Source organism: Sorghum bicolor, chromosome 2 (genome assembly GCF_000003195.3).
Source record: "Sorghum bicolor cultivar BTx623 chromosome 2, Sorghum_bicolor_NCBIv3, whole genome shotgun sequence".
Taxonomy (NCBI): Eukaryota; Viridiplantae; Streptophyta; class Magnoliopsida; order Poales; family Poaceae; genus Sorghum; species Sorghum bicolor.
Window position 1 is genome coordinate 55,727,615 of NC_012871.2, and position 561 is coordinate 55,728,175.

Below are 561 nucleotides of genomic sequence, written 5' to 3' on the forward strand. Positions count from 1 at the left end.
CGCCCACCGTGGGGCTCGAACCCACGACCACAAGGTTAAGAGCCTTGCGCTCTACCGACTGAGCTAGACGGGCTGTGCTGATAGCGACTTCTATTTGTCCTTTCTCACTGCCACTTCTGTCCTGTTTTACAGATAAATCGCACAAAGCTATATAGTATGTACTCTTAAGGCATTGTTTAGTTCCAAAAAAATTTACAAAATTTTTCAGATTCTCCGTCACATCAAATCTTTAGACGCATGCATGAAGTATTAAATATAGATGAAAATAAAAACTAATTGCACAGTTTGGTCGAAATTGACGAGACGAATCTTTTGAGTCTAGTTAGTACATAATTGAATAATATTTATCAAATACAAACGAAAGTGGTACTATTTCTATTTTGCAAAAAATTTTGGAACTAAACAAGGTCTAAGACCATGGAGTATAGTTCATGTACAGTCCTCAAACTGAGGTATAAGGGCCTGTTTGGACAGTAGCCTCTTAGGCAACTGCGTGCCAGGCAAACGATCATGACCACAAGCAGATGAAAATCAAACGTTTGGCATTCTATGATTTTTATT

At 38.5% G+C, this 561-nt stretch overlaps 1 non-coding gene across 1 annotated transcript; it reads right to left on the reverse strand.

Annotated features, from left to right (window-relative positions):
- On the reverse strand, nucleotides 1–73 carry TRNAK-CUU. Its single transcript has one exon. It is a non-coding gene; the product is annotated as a tRNA-Lys (tRNA).